The sequence below is a fragment of the Diceros bicornis genome, chromosome X (genome assembly GCF_020826845.1).
Source record: "Diceros bicornis minor isolate mBicDic1 chromosome X, mDicBic1.mat.cur, whole genome shotgun sequence".
In the NCBI taxonomy this organism is placed as follows: domain Eukaryota; kingdom Metazoa; phylum Chordata; class Mammalia; order Perissodactyla; family Rhinocerotidae; genus Diceros; species Diceros bicornis.
Window position 1 is genome coordinate 113,796,985 of NC_080781.1, and position 18,411 is coordinate 113,815,395.

Here is an 18,411-nt window from a genome sequence, read left to right on the forward strand (position 1 = left end):
GGGACTAGGGCCGAAGGGCCCTCGCTGGGGCGTGTCAGAGGGGACGTCGAAGAGTGATGCCCGACTGGGCTGCCACCTCGGGCTGCACGGGGGGCGGAGGGTCCCGGGGGACGTGTCCCGAGCGAGCCCAGTTTCTGATTTGCCACGGCCCGGGGCTCTGTCGGACATTCGTACCGCCCTAGCCTCGACCCCCCAATAAACAAAGTGGAAACGCGGCCCGATCTGGTCCGCGGCGGAAGCGCAGCCAAACGAATGAGTAAGTGAGGCGCGGGCACGGCACCTTGTTTACCCCACTCGGCGGCGCGCCCCTGCGGGCGCCTCGTTTGGAGGCGGTGTCGGAGACGCTGAACCCGGCAGGCAGTCGGCCACGATTGGTCGGTGACTGGGAGGAGGACGCTGGCTGGGAGGGCAGGGAGCCAGGCGCTGCAGTGCCCGCTCTCGGCCGCTAGATGCCGCTCCCTCCCAACGGGAGCCGGGCGCGGGTTCGTGGCCGACAGATGGCGCCTGCGCGTTCCATTCGCCTCCAAGTCGCCGAAGAGCGAACACCCCAAACAATCCCGAAGCGCCACCAAAAAAAAAAAAAAAAAAAAAAAAAAAAAAAAACCCGCCGGATCCGACCGCCACTTTCAAAACCCCCCACCGCTCTAGAACCGCGGGAGCTTCCGTCCCTGAGTAGAATTCGAGGGTGTAAAGAAGAGGAAGGGGAAAATATCTTGTACCAGCCCAGGGGTGAGAAGCCCCCGGCCTGAGAAAGAAGGAAGGAGGAGTGGGGGAGGCGAACAGTCGCGTTGCTGCCTCTGTGTACGCTGAGGGGGGAGGTAAGTTATAAAATGGCGGAGGCGAAGCTTCTAGAAGTTTGGAGGGGCACCCGGAGGGCGCGGGGCCCACCGTGAGGTGTGTATGGTTGAAACAGGGCGAGAGAGAGGAGTTGGGAGGGAAAGAGATCGGGCACTCTGTTGCCATTTAATTTCCCCTCTTCTTCCTTTGCCCCCAGCGGGGCCCGCCGTGGAGCGGGCGGCGAAGTCAAGGCGGGAGACTCCGCCTCGTCCCCGCGTAACCCTCAGCCCTTCTTTCTCCCTTCTCCCCCAAGTTGCTCCCTCCACACTACCAAGGAACTTCCAGCCCCCTTCCTCCCTACCTCCTACTCCCAGAGTGGCTTTCTACCGCACGACTCTTCTTTTCGACTACCCTCGCGGAAGATTTTCTCTTCCTTCCCTCGCCCAACTCTCCCTCGGGGCCTCTACGGAGACCCCCCCCCCCCATGGGTGGCCCAAAATGGAGAACGCGGAGCGGCGCAAGATGGAGGCGCCGCTTCTCTGTGTAGCATTAGCTTTAGGTGCCTTTTCTCCGGCAGGCTCTTAAGCCTCGGAGAGCCAAAACTGGAGGTGGGGTGGGGTGCGAGCCGTAGTCGGGGGAGGCAAGCCGGGGAGGCTGTGGTCGGGGTGGTGGGGAGCGCGGTATCGTGGTGAGGGGAAGGAAGCGAGCAAAATGGTGGTGCTGGGAACCTAGGGGGGAGGGGAGAAGAGGAGTCTCAGTTGTGTATATTTGGGCCTCGGACCGAGGGAGGCGAGGGAAAATCTACTCTGATCACACCCCTCCCTCGTGCCCCCTCCCTTCTCCCTTCCCCTCCTTCCTTTCCTCCCTCCCTCCTCTCCCTCCCTCTCTTCCTCCCTTCCTAGAGAGGGAACAACATTCATGTGACGGGCCCCTCTGCTTCTCCCCCGCCCCATCATCTCCAGCGCGTGGTGGGGGAACTGCTTGGGAAAGCGATTGGCATCGATCTCTCCATCCCTTCCGAGGCCCGACTTCGGTCAGTTTTCTTCGGGCAACAATTTTATAAATAGGCTGGGGTCTGGCGGTGTCGGCCCCCGCGTGCAGTCCTTGCCCCGAAGGGGGCCCTGCCTGCCTGGCATGGGAGGAGGGGGGAAGGGCGGGAGTGGAAGGCTGTTTGTTGGGGGGTTTTGGCGCCACTTTTGTTTTAGTTTTAGTGCTGCTTTTCGTTCCCACCCCCACCCGCACTGTCTTTCTCAAGGCACGAACTGAGCTGATCCTTGCCCCAGGTAGGCAGCTTCTGCTTTTTCCCTCCACACTTTTATTCTTGCTTCGGGTTGACTTTCTTTTTTCTTCTTTCACGTTACCCGGTGATCTGTGGACGGCGATTTTAGGACGAAAAGGGTCGGATAGGCCATTAGGAGAGAGAAGGTGTGGGAAACAGCATCAAGTAGTTCCGCAAAACTTTGAGCCCCGTTCCCATTTTCTTCTGGCCTATATTCGTAAACGTTATTGTTGATTTCTGCCCCCCTTTTTTTTCCGTCGCGAGAATGTCTTGTTTTGCCTTTAGTTTTTTATAAACCGCTGTACTTTCGACATTTAGTTTTCGCTCCCCCTTGGTGTATATGTCATTTTATTTTTAATCCTGAACTGTAATGGGTTTTATCGTGTGATTTTTCATGCTGCAGTGTTCAGCTTTAATTTTTAATATTGCATTAGTAGTTTCAGCCGGTTTGTGAGACTTTCTTCTCCGTGGCCTAGAAATGTTTTACATGTTGTTGCCTACTCCCCCCACCCCGCCTTTCTCTCTCCCTCCTCCTTTCTCTTGGATGTAGTTTGTAAGTTGAGGGTCATGGTGTTTGATTAAATGGTTATTTACAGTTTACATGATATATCTATTAGAAACTTTTGATCTGTAGGATTAGGTTTAAGTAAACGAAAAGCTTGTGTTGGTTTGAAATGGTTCCTTAAAATGCGCGGGCCGCACCCCCCACACCCCACCCCCCGGTAAAGCCCCATCTTCCCCACACTGGAGTGTAAATTCCATACCCCTTTTCTCCCACGGACCGCCGTATTTCACAGCAGCCACACCCTGTATTTGTCTCTGTGGATTGGACTCATTATCAGCTTAATTTAGTGACTCTTAAACCACCATGATGGGACTTGCTTAAGCACGAAGCTTCTTTTCCTGTTTAGTCCTAGTGGTTAGTGTTGAAAGAGGAATAATCGAGGTTTCTTGATGAAACCTGGTGCGGTCCAACCTCTGCCTTTTTTCTGTTGTCTTTTTTCCTACTCCGGGCTGTTGGCGGTGTCAGCACCGCTGCTGGGGGCGGGGGTGGAGGGGAGAAAGAGTCGGGTTACCGAAGTGCGTCATTCCTGGCTCTAGCAGGGCCTGCTCGGGAGCTGCTGGTGTTTGTTACTGTCCTCGCAGCACTTTCCTGCCAACCTTCTCTCTGTGCGTATTGGTTAGGAGCAAAAGCAGGAGGCGGTCTCTTAATTCTATCTGTAGCCTAGCGCGTTGCGTTTAAGGGTATATGTGAACTTACTTAAAAAAAAAAAAAAACGGCCCTGGAAAGTGGATACATTTCTGTTTAATGACATACAATTCAGGTAGTTTAGACTTGCTTTCATATATTTTCCAATGAACGGTAGGGCTCATTTTGAACATTTTAGACCACTTACGTTAAAATGCCTGGTTTTCTTTCTACATTGATATCAATCTATAATTAGGGATCAGAAGGACCAGTTAAGGCGTAAGTGTTCAGCGGTTTTTCAAGTGGTTGAATTGTAATTTTATGACACATTATGTTAAATAGTCTGTTTTTTTTTCGTTTTGAGCCAAGATGCTACGTGAATGCAAGCTAATTGCAGATGTTTAAGTTCATTTTCATCACATATGCCTATTTACCCTTTTAGATATAATTATAAATATGTCCTTTGGAACTTATGGACTTCTTAAAGATGGCTATTTCTTTGTTTTTAACTGAATTCTTAAATTTTACCACCTAACAAGGAGTTGTGTAGGGTGGCTGTACAGTTAACGTTGTTCTCTTCTTGACTTCCTGCTAGTCTTTGATACTTTTATTATTTTTGGATTTTTCTTGGTGTCCTTACTGAGCGCACAGTGTCTTCCTTTTAATTCTTTTTTGAAGATAATAATTGGGGGAGGGAGTAGTGGGAGGTAGAGATGAAACACAAGTGGCCTTGAGTTGATGATTGTAGCTGGAAGATGAGTACAGGAGAGCTCATTGTACTGTTATTCTCTCTATTCACACTTTTATGTGTAGTTGAAAATTTCCATAATTAAAAAAATTTTGAAGACAAATTTTCAAATTGTCTTGCAGTTTTGGTGTAATGACTTAGGTTTATATTTACATTTCAATTATTTGCATGGGAAACTTGGCCTTGTGTACACAATGCCTGATAGACAAACTTTCAAAAAATATTTCAATTGAACCAGTATAGAATAAGCAACATAAATGCTTATAAATTAGTTGAACTTTAAATGTTTGTTACTTAGTCTGAATTGTTCTACTTTTAGTTTCTTTTTTAATCTTTTGAAAATAGGAAAATTCCATTTGAAAATTTTGTAAATTCTGCTTTGTGTCTATTTCATTAAGTTGGAGTTACAGTGAGTCAGTATGAGAGAGATTTACTATTAATAGGAGGGGCTTTGGCACTTGGAATAAGGGACAGTGGAAGGGATTCGAGTGCCCTAGGGAGCATTCCTGGTAGGAAGATGGAGGTAGGAGTTGATTTCAGTTTCAGTGTTTGGTGTTTAATGAATGGGTAGAGAAGAGGATTGGAAAAGAAATGTACTTATTAGCCATTCTTTACCACTGTGAAATAACTAGCATTCTAAGGTATCAGAGACTGGCAGTGGGGGTGGGGTAGGTTCTTTTTTTAACTGATATGAAAATGAATGTTTACATATAAAATAAGTTGTCTTCCCCCAAAACGATCCGATGCTAGAAATAGTTAAAAGTTGATATGTAAAATATTTTAATGTTTTCCATTAAGAACATTTTGACTGTTACCCATCAACAGTAAAATAAAAGTGCATTGTGATTAAAACCCTCTGAGTCTCCTTAATTAGTGTATTTGTGAATTGCTCCTAAATTCTTTGAAGGTAAGTGCCTTATTTTCTGCGGTTTTGTGTTATTCAGTGTCAGGTTTTTTCCTCTGTGAGATGTATTTTTGAATATATGTCAGAGTTCTAAACGGAATCCAAAATAATGGATATTTAATTTTTATGTTTGGTGAGGTGTGTTCCCTAATCATTATTAAAACAAAATTCTACCCTAGTCTGGGAACAGATATTTCATAACTGTTAATATTAGTCTGTTTGTATATTTCATATTCAACATTTTAGCTTTAAAAGGATGTTAAGAGAAGACAGATTATATATTTTGAATTCTTATTGTATGCAAATAATATTAAGTAGATAATGAGGATTGTGGCTTCAAATTTATTTTATTGTGGTGAGGCAACTGCTAAACTACTAAACCAGCAAATTAGGAGTTTGGTAACTTTGAAGTCTATTTAGTTAGGATTTTTCAAGTCCAAACACTCAAGATTTTAATGAAATTAAAATTTACCTTTTATTTTCTTTTTCGACCTTACTGACTTAACTGATTGCCTGAGGACCTATGAATTAAAATGGGTGGGGTGGGGTGGAGGTCAGGCTCAGGCTCAAATTATCCTTTGGGAATATAGGGTTAGATGTGAAAAAACGCCTTAGACAGTTTAGTAATGTTTAATATTCTGCATATTTAACTGATGCCACCCACAGTCATGTGTGGGAAGGGAGTAAACAGTGAATAGCATATTCTTTTTGCTTTGGGTTTTTTATAATAAATGGAAGACTTCAGTTTTTGATGCTGCAAGTTAACTTTTGAGCTTAAAATTTGCATTAGATGGACACAATGATTTGTCTATTACATCTCAGCGGGGTAACGTTCATATCTCTTTAATGTTGTGACTTTTCTGTCTTACATGTTTTAAAAAAACCTGGTCTTGTATTAGCACTTTGAAATTGACATTAGTAGATTATTCAGACTTGAACATGACAGTTTACTGTACAGTGGAGCACATTTTATACGTATTTTGGGATTTGGGAAGCATAGCAAAGGAAAGGGATGGTCCCAGTTAGCTATGGGTATCAGTATATACTGAAGTGTGATTAATGGTTGGAGAGTAAAGAAGAAACTTTAAAGATACAGGTTATTTGAAAAGTTCTTTACATTTTCCATTTGTAATTTTCTACATTTGATATATGTTTGGAACTTTTAATTTGTGGTTCAATACTGTCCCTGTATAATAATTCTCTATCTCCAGCAATCATGAGTGGTGGTTATTGCATGTTCTGTTTGGCAAAGACATGTGAGAAAACAAAATTGTCAGTTTGGTTTTTTTCAGTCTCCTGAGTTGCCTGCTTTGCCTTTTTTTTTTTTTTTTTTTTTTTTTTTGCTGAGGAAGACTGGCCCTGGGCTAACATCCGTGCCCATCTTCCGCCACTTTATATGGGACGCCGCCACGGCATGGCTTGCCAAGCAGTGCGTCGGTGCCCGCCTGGGATCCAAACCAGCGAACCCTGGGCCACCGCAATGGAGCACGTGCACTTAACCGCTTGCACCACCGGGCTGGCCCCCGGCTTTGCATTTAATTTAACTAAATTTTATATTTCTTCAGTGTAAGTGGTGTTGCTTGGTGGAGTCTTAATTTTTGTGTATGTGCATTAAAAACAATACATCTCTTCAGCAACTGTGATAATTTCCTACCTGAACTGTGTTTTGAATGTATGCTTGCTCTAGTTCTGTCTTTGATACTAACCAGAAGAAAATAAGAAGTCTTGACATATGGTTAGTCTAATCAAGAGATTATTGAAATTGTTTTAAACTCGCCACTCCCCCAAAGGAAAGGAGGGTGAATAATGTCAATGGTCTGTTCTTTTTTATTATTTTCATTGGAAAATGCATGACTAGGCTTGATGAGACAAACTGAGGAGATTTGTATAAACTCTGGATAATATAATGTACAACTCAAAGGCAAAATTCCTTTATAAAAGATAAACTGTTTAAATTCTGTTGAATGTTGTTAGAGGGGAAAAAAAGTAAGTCCTGTTTACACTTTTGCAGGGATAACATTTGTTGTAATGGAATTTCATCTATAACTTGTTGAATCCTTACATACTCTAAGAAACTCTTAATTGAGTTGCCATTTGAGTTCCTTTTGAATGCCTGTAACCGTACTATGTGTTTTAACATGTATTGTTTAATCTTCTCGGCTACCTTGCAAGATAGGTGGTTATCATCATTTTACAGATGGGGAAATTGAGGTTCTTAGAGAATAAATGACTTGTCACATGGTAATAATTGACAGCCTGAATTCGCAGCCAAATTAGTTTGGCCTCAAAAACCTTTGTGCTTTTTTGTTAAGCTCAGTAGTTTCCCTTAACTGGTTTACATCTTGGGTTATCTATCACCAGAAAGCAAATATCATTTTAATGTTACAAAATGAAGATTTTTTTTCATGTGTAGTGCACAGTAAATGCAGATTTTTACACAGGATTAGATGAGTTGCTGCCTGATGAAAGGTCTAAATTTGTTTTATACTAATAGTAGAAATACTTGCAGTAAATCTGAGCTTTGGTTTTGTTTGGGTATGCTCAGTGTACAAAAGTTTGTGGGATAATATGTTGAATTCTTGATTTTCTTGGGGTCATACTATGGTAGATAGAATGGTTTCACTGATTTTTTTTCCTTTATATCACTTACGCTCTTTATACAGAATGGAGGCTAAGTGTGTCTGAGAATAGTTCCCCAATCTTCAACTTGTTCATTGAGTGGTTAGATTTGAAAATAAAAATTTAGGTGACTCTCTTATAATTCACTGCTCTGCTTGGTTCTCTTGGGGGATTTTTTTATTTAATGGTATCTTAAAAATATTCTCTTTGCTTCTAAGTGTTAACATCTCCTCTGTTTGTTTCTACTTTCTATTCTAGTTCATCTTTTTACTTTTTTCAATTTTCTTGTTCTCTTTTTATCAGGTAATAGTTAATATTGGTTCCCTGGATTATTAGGTTCATTAGTGATCAGAATCTTGGTCTCAGCTTTCTTTGCTTTTCCTCTTTCTCCTTCCTGCTTTTCATAAACTATAACTAGAATTTTTCGTATCTGAAGGAATGCTAGATGTTGGATATCTGGCCTAAGATAAATTAGTGGACATGAGGTAAAACTGAATATATTAGTGCTTTTCATAGCCATGAGTAATTCATATATTTTATGTTAATCATTCCCTTAAGCTTCATTCTGTAGGGAATTATTTTTCTAGGTGATACAGTCGTCTACTCAGACTCTTCATCCAGTAGTCTTTTCATCCATATTTTCCCCTTTGTATTCCAAGAATACCAGGATCCTGGTGTGCTACAACAGAATTATGCCCCAAGGCATCCATTGTATATAATGAGTTAGTTTCTCTCCTATGTATCTAGAAAGATGTACCATTCTTGGGAGAATTCAGGAAATTGTTACTCAATTATTTTCTGAGTTCTGTGGTTAACATGAGGAACCCTGGTTGAGAAAGGCTGCTAGAATATTAAGGGACTTGGTTTGGCACCAAGCAAAGTTTTACTTTCACAGTTACTTTCCTATCAGTAACCCTAATATAGCCTCTACTAAAACTTATGTATGATAAAATGTGAATGCAAATTGATAATATTGCCATCTCTGTGGCTTGGTTATTGTTGACTTCAAGCAGTTAGTGTTATGTAGTTGTTTTAAAGAATTGAATATGGGAAGTTAAATGCTTAACTTTATTTGTAAAAAGGAATATCGTAGGAGCTCTGTTCATTATACAATTCAAAACCTTTTATAAAAAGCCTTTGACAGTGACTAACATTAACAATAGCTAACACTAACTGAACTCTTACTATGTGCCAGACACTGGTACAAATGCTTTACATGTATTAGCTCACTTAATCTTCATAACCTAATGAGGTAGGATGACCATATGATTTGTTGTTCAAACCAGGATACTTTTGAGAGTGAAAGGGGGCACTAACTGGATGGCATGCTGGGGTAATAGTAAAACTAGGACTGTCCCAGAGAAACTAGGATGTGTGACGACCGTAATTAATACCCCCCTTTTCAGAAGAGGCAACCAAGCATCGGGAGGCCAAGTAACTTGCCCAATTAGTAAGTGGTAGGAAGGGATTCAAAACCCCTACAGGGAGATTTCTTGAGGCATGAAAGTGATTTAAATTACTTTAAACTGCCATGTTCTGAGAGTTTGTTTATTTTTACTCTTTTGGAAGAGTTTTTATTGATATGGGGTCAATAGTAAAAGACAAGATACAGTGTTTTTTAAAACCCAGTAGAATTTCCATCTGGCTTTTTTCAAGTGACTATTAAGACTTGAGTGATTATGTCTTGATATTGAAAAGCAACTTCTCTGAGGTCCGCCTAAATAAAAAAGAGAAAACTCCAAGATAATTACTTTTACTGTTTACATCTGTGTTTGTTTTCCTTACATATTATTCAGACTCCCTTTACTATTTTCTTAGGAGGAAATATGAGTTGTATGATACTTCATGAGGGTTCTTATGTGGAAAATTTCTCCTGAGAAGAAAGCTGAAAGAGAAATAATTTTGTGACTAGGGAGAAATTGTATTAGAAAAGAAAGAAAAAGGTCTAGTTTAGAGACTTATCTGTAGTTAAACTCATTCTGTGACATAATTTGACTTGTCTTGTAGAGATTGATGTGTCATTTCATAAAATTAATAGTTCTCTTTTATTTTTGGTGACTTTTGTAATTGCTTTGTATTCATGCTTATTTATGTTTGTGGTACCTCCCACCTCCAAAAATGATTACTGTATTGTAAACTAAGATTTTTCCCCTCTTTATCTTTTAGTGGTGGTGAGTGATAGAGAGCTGATCTTAAGAGGACTTCGAATTTTGTTTTCATACTTGGCTATTTTAATATTTCATTGAGGAATTTGTGTGTTTTTTCCCCCTAGCTAGCTCAGTTTTGGAGGTTTTGTTGGTGTCACTATCTTATAAACAACTGAGAGGTTATTAAGTAGGTCTAGTCAATTTTTAAGCCTTTTTATTTAGTTCATAAAGCTGTCATGAAATTGGAAGGGGGGGACTGCATTTTTGACCAGATGAAGGAATTTGTGGGCTGCATAGTGACTGGTAGACAAAAGGTTATTTTTTGTGGATTTGATTTATTATATGAAATTAATACAGTATTTTTTAAAGCTATTACTGGTTTTTAATTTGGGGCCCATGGATAGGGGGGAGTTGTGAGAACCCTATGAAATTATGTAGACTATGTTCAAGTGTGTGTTTCTTCAGGTTCTCAAAAGGGTTCATTCATTGTTACATCAGCTGGTACTTAAAGTGCCTACAGAGACAAGCTATACAGTGGTATACTAGATTACATAGTCTCTACTCTCAGATAACATTGTCAGTTGGGCTTTATTACCCCAAAAGCGTTAAAAATAAACCTTTTTAAAAATATTATGTACTGGGATTACTATATATTACAGAATATTAGGCTAAAACCAATAGCTGTCAATGAGATTTTGATACAGCGTCCTTAATTTGAGATTAATGACAAGTATTCAATAATAAGGACTATGAAAGGCTTTAGGGGAAAATAACAATTGAGGACTGTTAATGTAGCCTTGCAATGCTTCAGTCTTTGGTTCTTGTTAATAAACTAAGTTAAAAGAGCCCAAGATTATCCCCCATAACCAGTTACTGTTATCCAAACCAAACCAGTTACTGTTATCCGGTAACCAGTTACTGGTATCCATAATACCATAAATGGTATTATAGTTCTGTGTAAAAGCAAAAGAGGCAGTCAACAATCACTCTGTTATATGGGACTCTTGTGTGTCTGTATTTCGAGTTCTAAATGCTTGCTTTTAAATAGGGATTTACACATGCTTGTGTTTAACTTTTGGATTCTTTGTTGGAATATTAGCTTGAAATGTCTTTGTAGCAGTATATGATACTCATTAAGTTCATTCTGTATATATGATATATATGATGATTTTCATTTGGTATATTTGAAGTAGTTGCATTTCAGGATTGGGATGTATGATATCCTCTTTCCTTGGATTTCTAACCTTTTTTCTCTTTTCAAAAGCAAGGAGAATTTTTCCACATTCACCAATGTGTCTGCTGCCTTGTACCCAATTTGCAAACTTGATGGCAACTAGAATGTTATTAAAAAGAGCACGATTACTATCCTCTTACTAAAAAAGGCCTTTTTTGTGGTTTAAAGAAATAGTATTAAAGATAGTTGGGAACATGAACCTTTGAGAATTTCCCTTCTACACTAAAGAAGTAGAGAAAATGTAGGAAATATTAGCAAAGCCATATTATTTTTCCTTTGGGATATGTCCCTCCCTGTTTCCACCACTCATTCAGGCCAAAAGACATTCCTCAGACTTTATTCCTGGCAGGAGAATTGAGGAAGTGGTGGTAGCCATGGCTGGCAGGGAAGCAGAAGCATGAAGGTATGTTTTTGAAAAGCAAATTTGTCAATGACAAATGGATTTTTCCAGCTCTGAGTATATGTACTTTTTTGAGTTTTGATTAAATATCAATGCATAAAGTGCTACTATTCATTGAGGAATATTCAGTAGTTGCATTCATATGTGGGTGTTCTAAATATACTTGAAAAATTTCAGAGGGATTATTTGGACAATATGGGATTATATTAGAAAAGATCCTTTAGTAGAGAATTAGTTGCTAAACCTTTGAAGTTAGACTGAAACAGTTATTCACGTTGCTGCAGAAAAATAGCAAACCTAACATGAGGTAATTATTTGTGTGTGTGAGTGTATAAATATATTGTTTAAATGTACAATATTTATGAATATCCAAATTTGTCTCTTGATAACTAGATTGTTAGCTTTTTCAGACTAGAAATTATGTTTTTATCGGATTTTCTATCCCTGTCGCATTGTGTAGTATATATTATATAGATTTTCAAATGGTAATTGAATTAAAACCTTAGGTTTTCTAGAAATGTAGCCCTGCATTATAATTACATTATTAATGTTCATATTAAAGAGCTGTAGGTTGGAAGAGAAGTAGGCAATTAGTTTCCTCTGTTGGCGTTGCATTAATGATAAACTTTAAGTTTATATCTACAGGATATCATTTACAGCATCTACTGCATGGCAAGTTGTACTAGGCTTCCTAACATTTAGTTTTTTATTTCTTAAAACAACCTTCTGAGATAGTTAGTGGTATTTTCATTTACTGAGGTTCAGAATGGTTAAGTGACTTGCCTAAGTTCACTCAGTGAGTAAGTAGCAGAGCCTACTTTTGATTCCAATTCTACCTAATTGCAGCACACTTTTTTTACACAGTGATACACTGCCTCCCAGTGGGATGATTTGTAGATTTCATAGTGATAAGTTTTTTGAGTAAAGAGAATAAAAGGAGACAAGAATCCTAAATTGATGAGATTGAGGAGGAAGTTAACTTTTCAAAGTAGTCAGAGCCTTTTGGAAATTAGGTAGGGGAAAGGCTTATTTTCTGCCAAGAGCTGATAGGATAAATCATTCTCAGTCTGAAGTTACATGTGATATGTTTCATATTTTATAATAAGCATCAAATAACACCTAGAAGGGGGTAGGCTGGGGGGAAGATGATAAAGTTTGTTATATTTCACTTGTTTTAATCTTCAGTAAATTGATATCTGAATTAATTTTAAGGAATTAAATTTGTTAAAAAATAAACTATGAAACAAAATGTTATCCAGAGCATTGTTGGCATATGTCTCACTAGTAGTGTTCCTACTAAAGGACAGTAATACTAATAGGAACAGTCCATTCAGGTAAATGGATCTAAGTCCAGACAACATTATGATGCTACTTGTGTGTTGTTTTGTTTTCATTTTCTCCAGCCTCTCTTTTCTGTTGCTTTTCCACCTCCAGTATCTTTACAATTTCTAAAATTCTCTACGGAAAGTAGAAATGTTTTGATGGTGATTTCCTTTTTATACTTTTATGCTATTATTGTTAATACTAGATAACTGTATGCTAGGCACTGAAATAGAAGTACTTTAAAATATTAACCCATTTAATCCTCCCAACAACCCTGTGATGCAGGTGCTATTATAATTTCCTGTTTACAGGTGAGGAAACAGGTGCAGAGTGAAAAGGTAGAATTGTCCAAGGACATATACCTAGGAAGTGGTGGAGCCTTGATGTGAACCCAGGCAATCTGGCCGTAGAGTCCATGTCCTTAGTGCTGCAGCACAAGACTGCTGATTAGTTGACGTAAATGGGAATGGTTTCTTCATCCTGGCAGTGTATTTAAGTCTTCTCTTTAATTGTGGAGTATGTTCGTTCATCATTATAGGAATTTTAGAGGTCAACAGAGGATTGGACAAATTTCTGATCCTCAGGTTTCCCAGCTGTAAAATAGGTATAATACCACCTGCCTTGTATGTTATTGTGGAGATAACAATAATATTTCTTAGTGTTTTCTGTCTGCCAGACAATATATTGAGGGTTTTGCTGGCATGATATGCCCCCAGATAACTGTAATATTGTCATTTATTAAGTATATTCCATGTGTCAGATACTTGATGTGATATACTACCTTTGCTTCTTACATGGTGTAGGGGATATTGTACCATTTTACAGGTGAGAAAACTGAGGCCTAAAGAAATTGAGTAATTTGTCCAAATAGGTTCTTACCTCAGGGCCTTTGTACTTGCTGGTCCCTCTGCCTGGCTTGGTTCTTCATTTCTTCAGGATATTTTGCTCAAGTGATTAGCCTTTCAGTGAAGCATTCCTTGGCCATATAATGTAAAATATTCTTTGCCCCCAGCACTCTCTTTCCTCCTTACTCTGCTTTATTTCTCTGCATGACTCTTTTCACCATTAAACATAGTTTTGCATCAGTTGTCTTTTTTCCCCACACTAGAATGTAAACTCAATGAGGGCAAGGATATTTGTCTTGTTCATTGTCTTAACCCCAGCACCTAGAACAGTGCTAGAGACATAGTAGGTTGTATACCATTTGTTGAGTGGATGCATTATGTGGTATCCTTAGACTCACTAGACTTATTTGCAAGCTGATCCTGAATTAAACTGATTGAATCTTAATGGACCAAGATGGGCATTCCCTGGAACAGAGAAGTGCTTGTGGCATGTGCTTGGGCCTGCTTTGGGGTGGAAGTGGGGAGGCAGTTGAGTCTTGTGTTGTTGTTTTTAGAACCCTATTCTCATGAATTGCCTTGAATTCCAGGAGGAGTATGTGCCCTCAGCTCAGCTTCTAGGTTCTGTGAAGCCTTTTAAAAAGTCTTAGTAGAGGTCTGCCTTCCAGCTTCTTCTGTCTTAATTTTCAACCCCTCATTTTGCCTAAAGATTTGTTCATTGGCCATTTATAGTGTATTTGTGATGTGTACAGTGGGGAACTAGATGTGAAGCAGGGAGTTGGCTTCACACAGGAGGATTCCTAGCTTTGCCATTTGTAATTTAGTAGGAAATAATATACATACAACATATGTATGCACATATGTGCATACATACATATGTGTCTATGTTAAAAAAAACTGCCGTGTGTTGAAACTTTCAATAATTATGCTTTAGTTAATATTTTGATAGCACAGAAGTCATTATTTTCTGATGTCCTAGAATGTATACCTCTCTCTTTGTTACTACTTCTCAAAAAATTTCTTACAATAATGTATATAGTTGAAACACAGTAATGATAATGTTGTATTATGCTCTTGCACCTAAATGATAGCTGATTTTGGAGAGAAAGAGATAAATTGTATTTTAGATACATCACCCCTAAGCTGATATTATGCAGCTGGAGCTCAGCAGATGTAAGAGTAGGAGATATATGTTAGGAATCCCTCTGCATAGAGTGCATTGGCTTTTAGAGGGGAGAACTTATAAATAAAGAGGAGCAGTGGGTCAGAGGTGAAAACGTCATTGTTCATTGGGCAGGAGGAAGAAATAGGACCATCGATAGAGTGGTCAGGGAGATAGGAGAAGATCTAGGAAAATGTAGCATAAAATCCATAAGCATCTCAAATTTGGAAAGAATCCAGATGGCATGTTCTCCCATCTGGAAGATCCTTTTAAATTGTATACAATATAAAAACTGTTGTTCCAATTATGTCAAGTTGAAATGATCTTTAAAGCTGATATAATCAATGATTATCCTTATGTAGATTGTTTTATTTGTGGCATCTCTTGGAAGTTGGGTTCTTCTTCCATGCTGGGTCCCAGATTACCAAGAGTAAGACTAAGCTGGGAGGTGGTCCAGGACAAGCAGGGGGAGGGCCTGTCTGGTTTATTGCATTCTAAAAAGTCAACTAAAATTTTATTGGAATTATTTTGTGTGAAACATTTATATTAGTGTGGATAATCAAAGAATTGATTATACTTAAATATGTGAGTGGTAAAAATAATATACTGCAATTTGATGTCTTCTTCAAAATAGCTATATGATTGGATTTGCTGGAGTCATTTTGAAAAGGAAAACCTTTTTTTCCCCCCTCTGTACTTCCAAGTGAAATAAATGTCTAGGCAACCACTTCAGTTTTCTTCAAGTTTTGTGGAAAAGCTACCTTGCGTAGAAATCATGCCAGACACGAGTATCTTATAAAATTTTCTCACTTTTCTGCTTCTTGGGATAATATTTCAACGAGAAATTATTGTTATCAACTGGAATACCACTCATAATTCTACTTTATTCATTCCAAAAATATTTAATTATTTTTTTATTTTGGCAAAATATACATAAAATTTTATCATTTTAACCATACAGTTCAATGGCATTAAGTACATTCACATTGTTGTGCAAACGTGACCACCATCCATCTCCAGGACTTTTTCATCATCCCATAAGGAAACTCGGTACCCATTAAACAGCTCCCTGTCTCCCCTCTGCCCTCAAACAGTCCCTGGTGATCAGTGTTCTGCTTTGTGTCTCTATGTATTTGACTATTCTAGGTACCTCATATAAGAGGAGGCATAGAATATTTGTCCTTTTGTGTCGGGCTTATTTCGCTTGGCATGATGTTTTCAAGGTTTATCCATGTTGTAGCATGTGTCAGAATTTCCTTCCCTTTTAAGGCTGAATAATAATCCATTGTGTGTATACAGTCATGCATCGCTTAATGACAGGGTTAAGTTCATTAGGCGATTTCGTTGTGCGAATATCGTAGAGTGTACTTGAACAAACCTAGATGATATAGCGTGCTATATGGTACTAATGGCTATATGGTACTAATCTTATGGGATCACCATCATATATGAGGTCCGTCGTTGACTGAAATGTTGTCATTTCACTGTCATGTCGCTGTATACCACATTTTGTTCATCCATGATGGACATTTGAGTTGCTTCCACCTTTTGGCTATTGTGAATAATGCTGCTATAAACATGGTGTACAAATAACTGTTTGAGTCCCTACTTTCCATTCTTTTGTGTATATACTCAAAAGTAGAATTGCTCTACAAATACTTAAGTGTCTAGAATGTGGCAGGCACTGTGCTAAGTACTGGGGATATAGCAGTGAACAAGACAGACCTGGTTCCTGCCCTCATAGAAGTCTAGTAGGGACTTAGCAGTCTAGTAGGGAAAAAAGATATTAAATAAGCAGTTAGGGCTGGCCCCGTGGCTTAGCGGTTAAGTGCGCGCGCTCCGCTGCTGGCGGCCCGGGTTTGGATCCCCGGCGCGCACCGAGGCACCGCTTCTCCGGCCATACTGAGGCCGCGTCCCACATACAGCAACTAGAAGGATGTGCAGCTATGACATACAACTATCTACTGGGGCTTTTGGGGGGGAAAAATAAAATTATAAAAATAAATAAATAAGCAGTTATAATTAAGTATGTTAAGTGTTAAAAAAGGGCAAGTACAGAGTGCCATATCTATGTTTTATATGGTTGTACTAATGTATATGTTAAGTGAAAAGAATACAAAACATCAAATGCTTTTCCATATTCCAGTATAATCCCCTGCAGCACCCCATTCACCCACACTTGGAAATCTGCTTTTTTTTTCACATTTAGAAATTTAATGCATCTGGAATTTATTTTTGACTATGGTGTGAGGTAAGGCTATGGTGATATTGTGATTTAAAAGAAATACATATTTGGTCTTTGTCCCCGTTTCTGGAATAGATCTCCTAAAACCCTTGGAATTTCCTAACTGTTGAGAATGATAAAGGTGTCTTTTGGAAAGCACCTAAGGATGGGGGCTGGTTGGTTGCCAGTGAAGCCAACCAAGTGATTGGAGGGTTGAAACTTTCAGTACACCCTCCACCTCTGGGAAATGGGGAGAGGCTGGAGATGGAGCCCAGCCAGCAGCCAATGATTTAATCAATCATGTCTATGTAATGAAGCCTCCATAAAAAAACCAAAAGGACAGGGTTTGGAGAGCTTCCAGGTTGTTGAACACATGGAGATTTGGGCAGAATGGCATGCTCTGAGAGGGCATGAAAGCTCCACGCCCTTTCCCCATACCTTGCCCTATGCATCTCTTTGATCTGCCTGTTCCTGAGTTAGATCCTTTTATAATAAACCAGTGATCTAGTAAGTAAAATGTTTCTCTGAGTTCTGTGAGCTGCTCTAGCAAATTAATCAAACCTGAGGACAGGGTCTTAGGAACCTCTGATTTATAGCCAGTGGGTCAGAAATACAGATAACAACCTGGACTTGCAACTGCTGTCTGAAGTGCGAGGAGGAGGTCGGAACCTCCAATCCGTAGGCGGTTGGTTCAAGCACAGGTAACAACCTGGGCTTGCTACTGACCTCTGAAGTGGAAGGGGGGACAGGCTTGTATGACTAAATTCTTAACCTGTGGAATCTGGTGCTATCTCCAGGTAGATAGCGTCAGAATAGAGTTGAATTGCTTGGTGTCTGAAGAATTACTTGGTGCTGTGTGGGAAACTCCCCCCAACACACACGTTGGAATTGGGTCTCAGAACCAGTTTAGCTATACATACTTTTGTCTTTTTTTTGTGCCATACAATGAACTACCTAATTATTTTCCTTGCTGTACATTTGTCTGTCTCTTTCCCCTCTGTTTTAGATGGCACTGCTTTTAGGAATAGCTTTGTTGGGTTTTTTTTTTCCCCTATCTAATTATGTCCAGCAATGGCATCATGCTGTCAATCAATATAAACTTTTTAAAGCTCTTTGTAACTAAAGATATATTGTTTTCCAATAGGATTGTACACACCTTACAGTGCCACCATTGCTGTGATATATGGTAACCACATTATCCGTGCTTTGGAGACGTTATTTTAAGCAATTTTGCCGGTGGTATCTCAGATTCCTTTAATTTGCATTTGTTTGATTACTAGCTAGAATGAACATTTCCCCTTGTTTTTGAGCAAGGTGTTTTGAACGTGACAGACAACACTTAAGTTTAACCTGAAGTCCTTTTAATTATGAGTATGTAGTAGTTTTCTGGTTAATTACTGGTAGTGATGGTTTTTAGTATTATGTAGATGTACCTAATTATTTTAAATTGGATTTGTGTATTATTTTGTAATGTCTGTTCACCTTATTCGTGGTTTTGGTTCATTTCAATTTACAAACAGCAATTACTTAGGAAACCTGCAATAATCTGTCTATCCTCTTGTC

The 18,411-nt window shown here is 39.4% G+C and overlaps 1 protein-coding gene across 4 annotated transcripts in view; it reads left to right on the plus strand.

Annotated features, from left to right (window-relative positions):
- Positions 1–591: 591 nt before the first annotated feature.
- Positions 592–18,411, plus strand: part of STAG2 (STAG2 cohesin complex component) — a 114,171-nt gene continuing 96,351 nt past the window's right edge. For 2 of the 4 annotated variants that reach the window (XM_058536646.1, XM_058536650.1), the window contains exon 1: positions 1,684–1,810. The gene's annotated coding sequence lies outside the window, so the exon portion shown is untranslated. Of the gene's footprint in view, positions 819–1,683; positions 1,811–2,041; positions 2,061–18,411 lie in introns of those variants that run through there. The other 2 variants (XM_058536647.1, XM_058536649.1) reach the window with 2 other exon arrangements.